The following is a 16,393-nucleotide window of genomic DNA, read 5'->3' as shown; positions in this document are numbered from 1 at the left end:
TTCGAACAAGGAGATGAAGACACTTGACAAGATTCTGGCTAGAGGAAAGCTATTACAGATTCAGCACAACTTGGCTGCATCCTGTGTAGACAAATAATAACAATGAAGTGTCACAGCACAGAAAAAGGAACCCTACAAAAAGACTGCAGCTCTGCTGTACACCTGCAAGCAGGGCTCTCAGCAATACCTTGCTCAGTGTGCACACAGTAAAATGACGGGTGATGCGGTGAACTGCAAGAAAATGTTACATGCTCTAATGCTCTGTGCGTCTGTTCCTCAGCTTCCCAGCCTCTCCTAGCAAACTACTCTTTGGGATTTTTCTGCATTATTCTGTGAGACCTATCTGACCATCTACCCAGGTTTCTGTTGGATACACCACTGGTCAGCCCTGTACTCTGGACCTCATGCAGACTCACTCTCTGAGGTCCTGTAACATGCAAGCCTCTCCATTATCATGCTCATTTCACATGGACTGAAATGGGTTTTTCAAGCTCTTTCACTTCCCAAAAATAAACTGGGAACTCTCTCTCTCTCTGTATATATATATTTGGAACTGGGACTGGGATACATGTTTGGGCAGTAATGAAACTACATTTCTAAAAAATCTGACCCCCAGGGTTCAGTTGAATTCAGCTTAACAGAAGTTGGCTCCTGGAATGTCAGTGGATAATGTGCCAGGAAAGTCTTTGCACCGAGAGTGTCATTAATAGATTACACACATAAGAGACATGATTTTTAAGTTTAAGGTCAAAAAGTTGACTTCTCATTTTTCTTGGAACTTTCCAACTATTTTATCCATGGTGCAAGTGATAACACTTTATTTCATAATAAATATTCTAAAGGCATTCCTAATAAAGACAAGTATGAAATACATTTATGTATATTCATAGCTATACATTCATTATATGAGACACTCTGATCCTAAATCTGCAAAGAAAAGGTATGGTTATAAACTTTTCTTGTAAAATCTCTCTAGAGCGGCAGATGATGTAGTCAATGAAGAGTGAACCGCTGAAGTTTCACATTAGATAAACAATGTTCAAACTTAAAAAAAACCCCAAACCTTTGGATCTGCAAAAATTGCTTGGAATTCTTCCAATATAACATCCTTCTTAAGATTGTTTGGGTTCCCTGCCTTTGGTAGACTGGGAACATGACCGAGATTATCACTTGTCATTTCATTGAGTAGGACTGAAAGGTATGGCAAATAATAATCTGATCCATTCTGTTCATCAAAATCAAGAGCACTCATCTATATCCATAACTACCACTTCTGTGGAAACCTATGGCATGCATTTTCTTGGCCTTATTCCGGCTAACCTCTTCAAGAGCAACTTAGGAAAATTATAGATAGACCTATAGATAAATGTAGTAAAAATTTAGATACAGCTAGGAAGAAAATTAAGATGAAAATTAAGTTAATTACTGTATCACTGGTATAGGACAGCCTGGATATTCTGATATGCTGCATGCAAGAAAATATCTGCTTTATATGGGACCATTATGCAGCCACACATCTGGAAGGAAAATAAAGCAGATTGAATAATCTTATGTTAATTCTAGTAATTATAAAACATTATCTGAAGATCTGGAAATTTAGATATTTTGTAATTAAAATAAACTATGAGCTAACATGTCAGAGAGTAACTGGTTCCAAGAAAATTCCATACAAAGACTTGCATGTGAAATAAACTTGATGTATACCAGCTGTCTTTCACTGCTAGCAATGTCTTAATTTCAAGTCCAAATTTACCTCTGCCACACATATACCTGCTATTAAATCACATGCATTTGCAAATTGTTTAACCAGAAATACTTTATGTAAATGAGGTGACAGAAAATAATATAGCTGAGGGAAAAAATGAATCGCAGAGCATTTCAAACTTCCTGCTCTGTGTTCTGTCATGTGGCTTTATATTTTTATTTGTCAAGATGAGATGTATGATTTGATACTCAGTCTATTGCCGTAATTCCCACATCACGAGATCACCACACAACTTGCTATGAGTTCCACCTAGAAGTCAGCCAGACCTTGAAAGCACATAACTACCACAGATATTTTGGAATTGCTTTGGCAGAGTCACATAAGCCAGCTTGCATAATGCTTTTTCTTTACCATGACCAGCTGCATACAGTGGGATTAGGTTCAAGTTTTCATAATCGTCATGTTCACATAAACAAGGGAAAATTCCAAACCATTATTTTTGCTTAATGTATGTCTTTCCCTGAAGGAAAACTGCACTTTTATCTTGACATAATGAAGCCTATTAAATATTCCTTTTTGTAAACTCCAGACAGGCATACATTTTATCACAGGATATTATTCAATAACCACAAAACATAGAATTCCTGGATGTCTTAAAAAATAGAAAGTTAATGGTAGCAAACCTTGGATTGAAAAGTTATCTGTGTAATCATTTACTGGGTTACTAAAATGTGAAGTGTCCTTGGGTTAGTCTTGAGCCTTTAAAGTTTGGCAGAATAGAACCTCCAGAAGATTTACTACAGCTTAATTATTGACCTGACATAATACGTAAACTATGTAGCACAAGCTGATGGCTCATTTGGTTTAATTAATTACTGAATAGACATATTATTTTTGTACCTTTGAAAATTTCCTGAAGTTAATGTGCCTTGGTTAATTATCATAGCATTGGATAGAAGTCTGAATGTCTTGTTCAGTGAATTTATTATGGGCAAAACCTGCAAAAAAGGGAGAACACATTAATACTTATAACTACTAGGAATCACACGGTTGTAACACAAGCTCTGTTCATACTGGGCATAGAAATTTTTTGCAAAATTTAACTTATTAATTTCTATTTACTTCACTGAATCACTGCACAACCAAGTTTATCCACATATAATTACCTTGCTTGCAAGTTAGCATGTTGCTATAGTTAAAATAGTTGAAACTTAGAGCCTTAATATACCCAGATTCTAAGGAACAGTTCAAATATCTAGCTGTCCATCACTAAGTTCCATAACTTGTCAGGATACTTTCTGAGAATATTTGTAGTATTTAAATTGAAATTCCTGTCCTGGAGATACTTTTCTTAGTTTTAATAATTGTTCATTTGTCCTTTAGTAAAATGAGATAATGTTGAAATAGTATATAAATTATATGATATAAATATTATATAAACAAACTGTTCCATTTTGTCTTTAGGCATCTGAAAGGTAGCTACCACTATCTGCTTTATTAATCTGAATTCCTTGCTCATCTTCTTCCTTTGATAAAAACCAACTGCTTAATATCTACTTTTTCCACTTCTGAACCGAGCTACTATTAGGATTCTAGATTACATAGGTGACTTCAGTCAGGAGAAGGTTTCCCTGACACAAAAAAAGTTTTACTTCATTTATTTTCATGAACACAGGAAATATTTTGTTGATGTGAGCCATAGTTTCAGCCTCAGCTAGGCACAAGTTTCTGACAGAAGAGACACCACCTTCCCCCACCGTCCTGGCAGCGAGTCTCCCTGCATGTGTCAGCACAAACGCTCCTGGGGCTGAGGGGAGCCAGGTGAAAGAACTGATCTGGCCAAGTACTAACCATGCCAGCCAAAATCATTACAGCAAACCAGCAAACAAGATTATTTTTCAGATGGGTCAGCTCTTTCACTTGGCTTCCTGTGCTGTCAAACCAGCTCCAGTGCTCTCACAAGAAAGGAGGAGAATCGGGGGTCACCACACCAGAAGCCCTCACCTTGAACACGTGGGCACTGAAACCACCAGACACTGCTTTCCTGCCTAAAAATCAGCCCATCAATTAAAAGGGCCTCTCTCTAGACTTTCTCTTCCCTATCTACTCCTCTTCTCCAGGATCTCTCTCCATCTGGTGCACCACCCTTCTGGGAAGAACAGCTTACCCCTGGCTGCCCAGTGCTTGTGCACTCTTGAGCAGCTCAGAGGGCTGAGTTTGGCTTTGGAACAGTCATTCTTTACTGTTTCTTACAGCTGTTTGTAAGGGCAGTGGCAGACAAGTCTCTCTCTTTTGAGGTTGGTGAGTGCAGTTAGATGCTGCATTTGAGAACTTCTGAAAGGTCAAACTGAACCTTATTAGGAAAGCTCTGGTGACCTGCACAGACACCAGCAATGCGAACAATGAACACAGATGGGGAGCATTATTTCAGTCACAGCTGGGTACCTGGGACCAAAAAAAAAAATCCCAGGAAAACTGGGGCATTTATAGCTTCCAGGGAATGCAGTGGGCAGAAAAAAAGAAAGAATGAATTCTCCAATAAATCCAAACTGGAGATAGTATAAATCAAAATTGAGGAAACTGAAATACATACATGCCTAATATACTGCTAAAAAATGAAATGTAACCTTTTCTTCCATAATGCAGAACAGGTTAATACAGTGGCATAAACAGTGGACTCATTGTCTCAGTTAATTGGAAAGGATTGTGAATTTTAAATCATCTGTGTTTAGGCAGCCAAGATTGCGAAGGTCTGAATAAGTTTAAATCAAAAGCTGCCAGTATTTGGGAACTTAACAAATTACCTCATAGTTATTAGTATGCCACAAATAAGTACCTGCAGTATTATGGTCCTCTAAATCTTACCTTTTTCTTATGCAAGAAAGAAATATTATCATTATTTTTCCGCTCTCAGGTCAGTCTTTTTCTTTTCTGTAATAAATAAACCAATAGAAAATTATAACAATTTCTAAGCAATAAACTTCATAACATTTTGAAAGAAAAAAATCCCAAACAAATCACTTTACCTATATATTACTCCTAGGAGTAAATCCCAGCACCGTAAGAAAAGCATTGCATACAGGAATGTTTTTTTGAGCTGTCCCATGGGCTTCACGGGGACCATTGTCTCAAGTTTCAGCAGGGAGCAGTTACAGCAAAGTACATTGGTACTGCAATTTTCTTCATTTATAAACAATTTTTTCTTATTTAATTATTTTATTGAGAAGATTATGCAAGCAGTATACAGTATCTACAGAAAGCAATAGCTCTCTAAAGCTGCTTCTGCAGGTGCAAAGCAGAAATCCAGCAAGACTTATTTAGATTCCAGACAGTAAGTTCAGTTAAGCCTGCTTCCTAATAAATCAAAATACAAACTAATGTGCTGTTAGTTTTTCAGTTTGGTAGTGTCTTTGAAAACCAGCTCTTCTGCAATTTCACCATGAAAATTTAAGCTCAGAATCTACATTGAACACTCTAAATGTTTAAAAAACAACTAGAGAAGTGACAGTTAATGTTATTATTGTATTACATAATACGTAGCCTTGGATCTCTACTTGAAAGATTAGTTTGTTCAGCTTCTACTAATGTATTATTTTTGTTGTTTAGTTTCCAATTTTTTAGCTGGGCAGTAATTGCTAGAATAATCAGACTGAAGGGTTTCTTTGACATTGTCACTAGCTACTATTGAACATTTTTGCTCACCATTAATGTCCTAGAAAGCTATGGGCAACTAATGAAGACTTGTCTTTTTCTCTGGATACCCTCAGCACTCTTGGGCATGTATACTGCTTGGGCCAAGAGGTTAGGAATAAAAAAAAGTCACAGTCAATGAGCCTCAACACAGCTTGTCTGTCCCAATGGCCACACAAGCTCTCCTTTGACCACATCAGAGGAGCCAGCAATGCTCTGCCAACCTTCTGAGTGCCATAACTCTTAGGTGACCAGCACTAGGGATGGGTGAGTGCACCGGCACCCTTCCCACAGGAGCTGGTTCAATGAGCACAAGTGTTAGAGCAATTTCTTTTCCCACAGCAAAAGCTGTGATATAATGAAAGGCCAAGAAGTCAAAAAAGACATGTTTTTTCCACTTACTGTGTTAGCTAGACCAAGCCTCATGATGTCAAGAAATATCAGCCATCAGCTACACTACAAGGGGATGTGAAGGAAGGATAGGAATGCAAATACCACAAGATGATGAACCATATTATTCCTTCAGTTTTAAAACATTAATGAGGTCTTACTCTTTTCTGTTAGTGTTGCTTGTTGTAACTGCATGGAGGGGTGGCTATGATGCATAAGGACAGATTTTTAGCCTTACTAATGTGAGTGCAAATCCCACAGAAAGGGTGTCTGCGTAGAAGTACCAAAGGATTAATTTTGGCCCTTAAATTGCTATTAAAAGGCGTATTTTTTCCCCTATTATTGTTGTTGTTATGGGAAACAAATTGGGCAAAGAATTTTTTGGAAGGAAAGGGCTTTCTAATGGCCAAGAATGTAATAGCAAAGAAAATAAAACAAATTATTAAGATGAAACTAAGCTAATGAAGAAAACAATGGTTAGAACAGCAAATTAAACAGAGGAAAGATGCCTGAAAAACCATCCTGACATCATTCGTGTTCATAGTCAGTAAGCTGACTGCATGTGGACAAGAAAATATCTTTTCTGAGTTTGTAAAAAATATCTCCCTCTTTCACTGAGGGAGATAGATGATATTTATATATTATATATATATTTTTTGCTCCTTACTTGCGGAAGGACATAATAAGAAAAAAATCAATAATCACCTAATTGCACCATCTGGGGTGAAACACAGACTTCAGGAATCTTTTTATCTATACATACAAAAGAGTAACAATGTCAGATGATGAGCTAGAGTGATGATGAAATAAGCCCTTGAATGACATATAGAGGAAGAGTCAAACAGCACTGGAATCAACAGGATCTTTCCATTTACCTAAGTAGGCGCTGAACAAGTCCATACAGAGCAGAAAAATACATATGGACATGGTAACTACTGTTGTCAAAGTTTCCAGACCCCTGTTTTCCATATTCACAAGCATATGAAAATACAATGCTTTCCTGTAGGTGTACAAAAGAGTTCATTGCGACATAACTTTTGAGAGGTGGTTATACCACAATTTTATTCTATGGGAAAAAGATTACTTTTTTGCTTTAAATACTCCTGTGTTTAAAGAAATTGCATTAGAATTTTAATTTTTCTTTTATTTCTTCTATTCCTCAGGTTTCTGTGCAGCGTTTACTACCAAAATTCCTGATACAAATTCTCAATACAGCCAGGAACCTTGTAACAACACACTTCCAAACTGTGGTACAGATGGAAACTTAACAGAATCCCATGATGAGACAGGCTTACAGCACACTGTAATACATAAAATTATTATTTATTGTTTCTGCCTTTGAGCAGCAGGAGTTTAGATATTGCCAGATGGCATATTGTTTGGGAATTTGGGTGAATGTAAATGCATGTGTGACACTGAGAGAAATCTTCCCTGTATAACATAGATAACCCATAAAACATAGGAGAGGTTACTGCGTGCAGAACTTTTTCCATACCTGGGACATATTGGTGATAAAAAGTTTACCACATCATTCCAGAAGTGGTTACACTGTCACAAAGCCTCCAAGGAAGTCCTGGGGAACTGCAGGGAGTGTTGTGTGTGTTTCACTTCATCTCAGACAGACCCAAATTTACACAAATTTACACAGTTTCAGGCCAGAAGGGAGGTCTTTCAGAAAACAGGAAAATAGCAGACCTACATCTTCCTACCGACTCAGCTCGAGACATGTTCATTACATGTCCTTATGCAACAGCCTCCCATTTCACTCAGAAACAGCTTTATTCCAGAGGACAACTCTGATTTCTCCGTGCATTTCCATATGTATAAATATTCTGTACATAAGTTAGAAGAGTAAGATGATTGCAGATGTAACTCACTGAAAACAGAATGACCTGGAAAATATTTTGGTGGTGGACTTCACAATTGCCAATTAATGGACAGCAGAATCCAAATCTAGTTACCCAATACTCTTTTTTTTTTTTTTTTGCTGGACCATCTACAAGAATGATTGCAGAGCAGCCTGAGGAGCCACAATTTATGCAAGCATTGAATTTTCTCCTGGCTTTGTCTTTCTCATTGACTTCAGTAGGCAGTAGGAGGTATTTCTGGATAAGTATATAACCTAATATTTCTCAGAACTGCACTCCATTATTGACATATAAGGGACCTTCAGTGTGCAGAGAGCTCTCCCACTGCCTGGCACTGTTATCAGGCCATCTAGCCTTGCTCATAGCAGATTGAGAAGATAGAGTAATAAAAAGGCACCAAACGTCAGCAACTTATGAACCTCACTGACTTCAGCTCTCATTCAGCAGTATTGCCATCACAATGGAAACATCTATTGTTTAAAAAAAGGATCAGCCTATGAAGATCAATAAAATATCTATTTCTGTATGCAAAACAGTACAGTTATGAATGATCTCATATGCTTTTAAATATTTACAACTCAGTGGGATTATCTCAGTAGACTAATTTATAAGCATTTTTGATCACTTACTGCTGAAGATGACTTGCTACCAAAATATTGAATATAGAAGGAGCAATTCAGCATCAGTCATTAAATGATGCCTAATGCCCATTTCTGGGTGAGAAGGTACAGAAGAAAACTACTTGCTGTCACCTTTTGTAAGAGTAAATACTGCTTTTAGCCATCATGAGCAAGCCACTTAAATTAAATAAAATCAAGCTACATAGTTTTTTTTTCTCCTGAAACAACCAACTTCAATTATTTAATTTTTCATTATTTTAGTGGATGCAACTATAAATTGTGGTAGCAGTTGAATGCTGGAAGAACATTCCTGCCTGATGCAGGAATCTGTTTTGCAACACTGTGAAAAAATGCTGGCTACAGATTCAGGTTTGCTTCCCATTGCTTTGGTAGCTAGCTAGTGACAAAACTAGAAGCAACTCTTTACTTCCAAACAAAAAAGGGGAAAATTCTGCTTTCTAACAATAAATGTAGAAAAAAACCCCAAAAGTATGAACACTTAGAGCATTAAAGTAAAAATACAACACAGCCAACATAGTAGGCAATAGAAATATAATAAACACTCTAAAATAATAGAAAAATATTAAGTTCAAGGTAACTTTATTATTTTATATATAACTTGTGATTTCTCTTCCTTGGCATAACCAGAGGGGTTACGGCATTGGTGGATAAGGGAAGAGCAACCGACGTCATCTGCCTGAATTTGTGCAAAATGTTTGACAATGTCTCCTTGTCTACAACCTGGAAATGTGTGGATTTGATAGATTGAAAACTTGTCAGATAAAGAATTGTCTGGGTGGCCACACTCAAAGGGCTGGGGTCAGTGGCTCAATGTCCAAATGAGGAGCAGTGGAAAGTGGTGCCCCTTGGAGGTCTGTATTGAGACTGGCACAGTTTAACATCTTTGTTGGTGACAAGGACAGTGGGATCAAGCAAGTTTGCCTAAGACACCAAGCTGTGTGGAGCAGTTGACACCCTGGAGGTGGGGATGCCACCCAGTGGGACTGTGACAAGCTTGAGAGGTGGGTCCATGCAAAACTCATGGAGTTCAACAAGGCCAAGTACAGAGGGCTGCATCTCGATTGAGGCAATCCTGGGCACAAGCACAAGCTGAATTGAGTGCTGCCCTGGGTAGAAGAAATTGGGGATGTTGGTTGGCAAGAAGCTCAACATGATCCAGCAACGTGTGCCTGAAGCCCAGAAAGCTGATTGTGTCCTGGGTTGCATTAAAAGAAATGTGTCCAGCAGGTCCAGAGAGGTGATTCTTCCCCTCTACTCCACTCTCATGAGACCCCACGTGGAGTGTTCCACTGAGCTCTGGGACCCACAACACAAAAAGGATGTTGAACTGCTGGAACACACCCAGAGAAGGGCCACCAACATTAGAGGTCTGGAGCACCTCTTCTCTGAAGACAGGCTGGGGGAGTTTGGACTGTTCAGCCTGGGGAGGAGAAGGTTCTGAAAGGACCTTAGAGAAGCATTTCAGTGTCTAAAAGGTGCCTACAAAAAGCTGGGAAGGGACATTTTACAAGGGTATGTAAGGGCAGGACAAGGAGTAATGGCTGAAAGAAGGTAGATTTAGACTAGGTTTTAGAAAGAAATTCTATAGTGTGAGGGTGGTAAAGCCCTGGCACAGGTTGCCCAGAGAAGTTGTGGATGTTCCATCCCTGAAAATGTTCAGTGTCAGGTTGGCTGGGCCTTGGGCAACCTGGTCTTGTGGAAGGTGTCCCTGCCCATGGTAGAGAGTTTGGAACTAGATGATCTATAAGGGCCCTCCTAACCCAAACCATTCTATGATTCTATGTGTCTATGATTGGTTTTATTTGGCAAGTGTACTAATAGAACTAAAGGCTTTGAGGATGTTCCTGTTATCATCATTCCAATAGCACCAATAACTGAGGAAAGGTGCAAAAAATAAAAAAATATATATCATCTTAGAAACACCAGAAAGGCAACAGGATCTCCTTGACATAGATTTCTATACAACCATTATAATTTTTCAGGGTGTAAAGCTTTGCCATGTTTCTAGTATGTAATTGTGAGGGCAGAAAACTATTACTTTGCATTTGAAAGGATGTCTATCTTAGTTTAGGTATTTGGAAGACCTGGCAGCAACAAAATAGACTTAAACTGTTAACTGATACTCAAAATACATGAAGGGGGAGGTGAAACAGGAAATTTCTTAGATGTGACTTGATGAGGGTTAATGAGCCCTCAATTACGTGTGTACTTCTTGGCTGATAAAATATGAACATATTCCTCTGCCTTATTGCTCTGGCAGATTTTTCAGCAGCAAAATACAACTTTTTGTTTAGCAAGAAACACAACCTACTGACAAGGTTGTTTCAGACAGAAAAATACTTAAAATAACAAAGTCAGTGTAATTTGAAACTTGACCACTCCTTTTCACCTTCTCAACATAAAGAACAATGTCACTACAATCAATGAATCAAAAAGCAAGATGACCTTAATTAAAAAATTTAAGGAGCAATTGTGGAAAGTGAAACATGAAGAGGAAGGAAAGAAGCGTACTTGCTGGAAATTTGCCTCTCTTATTTACAAAATGCACAAGTTTAGTAGAAAAAGACAGAAAAGAAAATAAATGTAAGTAATAAATCTTTTGCGTTAGCTTGTTAATGTCTGTGCTTTTAAAAATTTTTATTAGCTTTTTCTTTTCTTTTTTTTTTTTTTTTCAAGAAATGTGGAACCATTCCATGGACACTACTGAGCTCTGCCTTCTGTTAAGGGTTGCAGCACCATTGAAGTTTGAAATAATTTAAGCAGTTCTGCTGTGCTTTCAATTCCCCCCACCTTCTTTTTTTTTTCTTTCAGTGGATTGAAATGTGACCAAATAGCAGCATGACTGTGAATGGAAAAGATAATTCTCACACGACATTCTTCTCAGTGCTTTGGGGAAAATGCACACATACAAACACATTTGCTGATGTCTGATTCAAGATGTGAAAAAGCATTTTTTTCTGAAATTGAAAACACACTTTAAAACTCTCCTATGATTTGTTTTGTTTAGGCTAATTATGACTTCTGCTTTATGTTGCCACAATAGACACTAAACATTTGCAATATATTTACTGAGATTAAAAGGATTATGGGATGAATTTATATCTATTATCCCATTAGCCTTAAGCAACACTGCTTTAGTAATCAGTGGGAGTATATTTTTATAAGTAAAAAAGGTGACTTATCAGTGTAACCAGGCATTTTGCATTCTCAATACATTACATAATAAAGAGTGCTATCAAATTTTGCTCTTCAGAAAAAAATACTCTTTTGTTGAAAACTTAAGTTGCTATATTGACAGAGTTGGATTAAAGGTGGAAGCAAAAACCTCATGGATTGGCTGGGAAGTATAGTTTGTACTACCTCTCTCATGTCTGTGCAATTTGTTCATTTTTATATCTTTATAATGAACTTAAAAATGGGAAATTTCTGAAGCAAAGTATGTCCAAAAGAGGGAAAGCAACGTTAAATGTTCCAGTGCTAGAGATACAGGGATTTACTTCTGTTGTGCCTCCCACGCATGTGCACACAGAAAAAACATTCACTTTCCTTATTAAAACATGATGGTGGAACTAGTTCTTACTAAGACCATTTTTTCCACATTCTAGTCACAAAATCTAAATTAGATTAGAGTCAAGCTTCAGCCACATTGTCTCCTCTTCCAAGGAGTAGGTTTTTTTAACATCTATGTATCTTTTGATTTTCTGTAGCGAGATGCAGGACTGTGAAAACTCTTAGCTGTAAAAACTATTTTAGATCTTCAAAATTCATGTGTACTTTTTTCATGCAGTTTTTCTATTGTATACTGTTAATTTTTCCTGAAGTCTCCAGCTAGAAAATTTGTATCAGCTTTTTTTTTCTTAATATCATAACAAATATTAATTCACCAGTGAAACTCAAGGTCCTGATGTATAATTGTGGAAATTTATATGATATTAAATGAATAAATTAGTTCTTCCAACTCTTCCATTTTCTCTATTCCTATCTCTGGACAAGTTTATTAACCCTCTAACAGAGTCAGCAGAAAAGGAGGTCTGTCCCAAGGGGAGAGCTCCCCAGTGCTTCTTGTTCATAGTTTGGCATATAAACTAATTTTAAAATACTTCAGTGTGCATCAAGATGCAGAGTAGCTGAGGAGATGCCATGGAACACATTCATCTTTGTTCAACATGGGACTTCTATTTTCCAGGAAATTAAAGGAGCAAGAGCTGGGAGGACAGATTCTGAAATCTGCCTGAGGCATCAGAGATCAAGGATCAGTGCAGAATAAAGATCTGTGTTGAGCTCCAAGCCACGAGTGAGGAGTCTAAAACAGTATTTGAGTATTTGAGTAGACTAACAAGCTGGTGAGAAGAACACTTTTGCCTTGTCAGAACTTGTGTGTCTAAATTATCCTGCTCAGGAATAGACAGCTTACTCTCTTCAGGAAGTTATAGGAGGAGCTCAACCCTTGTATGGTCAAAGCTCTTGTGGTGCAAAGAACACTGCTAAAGAAATTAGAAACAACCTTCGGATGAGAGTGGTGACATGCACCTCTTCTGCAGGAGTACCTGTAGCAGATGCCTGTGGGGCTTCAGTCACATTTATTTGAGGAATGCTGAGCCAGTTTCAATACATCTGCACAAGTGAGTTTGCACCAGTGCAAAACGTCAATAAATACCACTGTAGACAAGCTGTGAGCTTCAGAGACATTTACAGATTTGCAGTAATGACTGTTATTACATCATGGTTTCCTATGACCAGTTACAAAGGGATAGATAGTGGAAAAGGTGGGATAAAAACTGAATAAGACCATGCTTGCTAGCAACTCAATTCAGCAAAAAGGTCAAAAAGAGCAGGACAGTAACTAGGTTTTAAGAAGTAAATGTTGCTCAAGTTTAAGTTGAGTCTTTTTAATGCTAAACCTTATAAACAAGTCTCATAAATAAGTATTCCCCTTTGCCGCAACCCTATACAGAACTATGGAATTTCCTTTCACTTTCTTCACACTGTGAAACTCTGACAAAGATGCCTCAGATGTGGACTGGGCTTCAGAAAACATGTACTCCACTGTAGATATTCAAGAATTGGATGAATGGTGCAGGTGGTCACATCACTTGCATAATGGATGAGTCAACAGTTGATCTTCTCTTACACAGCAAACAAAGTTCTTAATAAGAAAGTGGTTCAGGTATTTTGTCTTCTACCTGTAACAGGAGAAATTGAAATTGTGTTTCTAGAGGTTAGTAGTGTTCCTACTTAAATGCCTGGCATTGAATGAATTGAATGTTCAGTGCTATTCACAAAGTAGCTAAGTTCAAAAAGCAGGAGGCTTTTTAAGGGGGCAGGTATAAGCAAACTCAGGTCTAAAATTACACCAAATATTCTATAAACTAGCGTGGCTTTGGACTTTGTATGTTTTAAGCGGATAAATTTCAGCTGTGTTGGTTAACTCTGTATCTGGCTGCAAACAGAATTTTAAAATCAATTCGTAGGGACAATACATGCATCAATAGGATATGCATATTGGAGTAAAATTAGATTTTTATAACTGTCAGTTCTAAAGTTATAGAGACATATAAGAAGCACCACTATGGAAAATTGGCAATAGATTATGGGAAGAAGTTCCAGCCACGTGAAGATGAGGGAAGGAAGCATTGATGTAAAGCAGTGAGATATTCAGGTGAAATAATACCACTAATATCAATGATAATAAGTGTTCCAGACTGTGGGGTACCATTGTTTGAAACTGATATATTTTTTAGACTCCAAATGTTCATTTAAAGTCTTACCAAACTTCTGTAGAAGACAATAAAAAATCCATATTGAAAATAAAGCCTAAACTGAAAGTAAAAATCTTGCATAGTTTTAGTTTGTATGTTTTAGGTAGTAGTCCTCAACACTGTTCAGTTGGACTGCAGAGCAAACCACTGAATTTGAGATACTCTTTGAAGGAGATCTTAAAGTTGTCTAATGTGGCCAGAGCTGGCCAGAAACAGGAAGAACACCTTCCCATGTGAATGTGTTTTGGAGAAATAGCTCTGCAGTTCACTGTGACTGGAAGATCTATTTAAAGGTGAGCTAAGAACTACATATATCACAAAGTATAAGTTGGAATGAATTGCTTTAGTATATGCCTTTTATAAACATTCAGTTTACTCAAAGACACAGAAGTCAGGAAAATCAAGAATAAAATTTAATTTAAGGTAAGAAGATGGAAACAAGTTATGGGCAAGTGTTCAAGCAAGATAAGCAACAGTCATTAAGTTAGAGAATGACACTGAGTTGGAGATAGCAATGAATCTCCTCAAGAAAGGACTGATAGAAGGACCTAGAACACACTGGAACAATGCGCATCAGGATCCTAATGGAACTCAGCAAGGACAGACATGAGGTCCCTTTGCTCAGAGCTCATTAAATGGCACCTATGCTCAATTTTTTGGCCTACAGTACAAAACCAGCTGTGATGAACTGGAGCAAGATCAGTAGAGGGCTATAAAGATGTTTCAGGGATGGAGCATTTGTCATGCTGTGAGAACCTGGGGTTGTTCCTCCTGGAGTCTAGCTGGACATGGGGCGGCTTCAGAGCAGCTGCCCAGTGCCTGTGATTAGGTTATAGAGAGAGCCAGGCTGTCAGGAGTCAGCAGTGCATGGCAGGAATACAAGAGATAACGGGCATAGGCTTAAACAAAAGAAAGTCAGGCTGGATATAAATCAAAGCAAGCTTCTTCCCTGAGACAAAGTCAAATAGCAGAACAAGTTGCCCGAGACTCTATGCACTCAATATCTTCTGGCGATTTTCAAGATCCAGGTGGATACAGTCCTGAGCACCTGGATCTAATCTCACAGCTTAATTTTAGCACTACCTGAGACCTCCCAAAGTCCTTTCCAACTTGAACCTTCCAGTGTTCATTCTGCATGTATATTAAATGTTTAATGTATTTGTGAAGGGCCTGGTTGAGAGAGTCTTCACAGGAAAGGTTGACTTTCTTTATTCTTGACATAGGAATAAATAATTGACTTGACTGTCCCCATTCAGAATATTTATGGATGAACTAGTGCTAATCATACAATTGTGGTTTGGGAGGGCAAAACCTACACTGAAAACTAAACCAAAATGGAATTTTAGCGTGAATACTGGCTGGTTCTTTCCCTGCACTAAACAGTCAGGTCTTGCTCTATCATTGCACATTATTGTGTGTCTCATAACAAAGCTCTGTGCAACAAAATTTGATGTGGCATAACAAAAGGAGACATCCCAAACTTACAAATTCTACAATGGTTACTACTGAGACTGAGAGCAGGAGAGAGCTCCAGACCTAGCTCTTCTCCTCTCAAGAGTGTGGTACCTGAAGAACATGACTGTCTTTCCATCAAAAGCAGCAGTGTCCTGAGGACACAGGTTCTGCTGTCTCTGAAACTTTGTTACAGGATGATTGAGAAAGTCTTTTGAAGTGAGTACACCAAGCACTGAGACCCCCTAACGAGCCAAGAGCATTCTGTCTCACTCTGTGTGTGGCAGTAGGCACAAAAGATGGCCAGACAGAAATGGAAAACATAGCAATATTTCTAGATTTTTGCAGAAGCAATGCACTCAATAAATTGCAAATGTAACAATTCTGTTCATTTGTTCTTAATGACAATAACGAAGATGCTTGGAAGGGACCCATTAACCAAACAGATTTTTTCCCAACATTTGTTAATCTCTAGCAAGAGAACTGACAAAATCATCACTAGCAAAATAGAGTTGGAGACATGAAAGAAGAAGGCTTGACACTTCATCATCAATGCCACAAGCTATTAATTTCTGTCTGAAAATCCAGTTTAACAATTTTGATTCAGGAAAGAAGAATGGCCATAACAAGGAAAGTAAACATGAGCTGTGGAAAGTCTTTCTGGTTAAGCTGGAAAGACTGCAGCCAAGATATTTCCTACTTAACCTGCATCAAGGAAAAGGTCAAAAAAGGCCAATGTGTTTAAGTAGGGCACAGGATGGAACAGGACAAAACTTCCTATGAAAAAGATTAAGTTCACATTCTTTTGGTCTTCATTAAAACTATTCCACATCACTCCACATTTTCATTTAAAGCCGTTTCCTGACAGCATTGAACACAAGATCTCAA

At 37.9% G+C, this 16,393-nt stretch overlaps 1 protein-coding gene across 9 annotated transcripts in view; it reads right to left on the bottom strand.

Moving 5' to 3' along the window:
* SULF1 (sulfatase 1) overlaps positions 1–16,393 on the bottom strand; it is a 186,040-nt gene that overhangs the window by 97,033 nt on the left and 72,614 nt on the right. For 7 of the 9 annotated variants that reach the window (XM_033080115.1, XM_033080149.1, XM_033080131.1 and 4 more), the window contains 2 exons: positions 4,571–4,636; positions 2,606–2,703 (listed from right to left, as the gene is read on the bottom strand). The exons of 1 other annotated variant lie outside the window; for it this stretch is intronic. The gene's annotated coding sequence lies outside the window, so the exon portion shown is untranslated. The remainder of the gene's footprint in view (positions 1–2,605; positions 2,704–4,570; positions 4,637–16,393) is intronic. One more of the 9 variants, XM_033080158.2, reaches the window with a different exon arrangement.

The sequence above is a fragment of the Catharus ustulatus genome, chromosome 1 (assembly GCF_009819885.2).
Source record: "Catharus ustulatus isolate bCatUst1 chromosome 1, bCatUst1.pri.v2, whole genome shotgun sequence".
Classification (NCBI taxonomy): domain Eukaryota; kingdom Metazoa; phylum Chordata; class Aves; order Passeriformes; family Turdidae; genus Catharus; species Catharus ustulatus.
This window is presented reverse-complemented; position numbering and strand designations above follow the sequence as displayed.